This window comes from Mus caroli, chromosome 5, assembly GCF_900094665.2.
Source record: "Mus caroli chromosome 5, CAROLI_EIJ_v1.1, whole genome shotgun sequence".
In the NCBI taxonomy this organism is placed as follows: domain Eukaryota; kingdom Metazoa; phylum Chordata; class Mammalia; order Rodentia; family Muridae; genus Mus; species Mus caroli.
In genome coordinates, this window is record NC_034574.1 from 11,017,063 (window position 1) to 11,017,545 (window position 483).

The following is a 483-nucleotide window of genomic DNA, read 5'->3' on the forward strand; positions in this document are numbered from 1 at the left end:
GGTATTGTCTCTCTACCTTTCAGTTAGTTTGGCTAAGCATTTGTCTACCTTGTTGATTGTCTTAAAGAACAGGATCTTAGTTTCACTGATTCTTTGTGCTGTTCTCTTTGTATCAAATTGACTGAATTCAGCCTTTATTCCCTGACAGCAAATCCTACCTACCTCTCCATGAGATGAGGCTTTGTCTCACTTTAGGAACTGCAGAATGCAATACATCAAAACCTTGCTCATCTCCATGGTGGTGATGCACACCACAGTCTCACGGGGAACATCTACACTGGCAGGTTTCAGGGTATGTTGANGCAGTCCACCNTGTCAGTGTAACCTGCAAGGAGCCATGAGACAATACTAATAGCAANCTGCAGGATTCCTCCACNTTAGATTTCACTATGGTCCTCAATGTCAGTTTGTAAAGAAATACTATGGGTTCACAGATGCACATACACACACAAACGTGAAGACCATAGGACTTTGTGGGAGGAT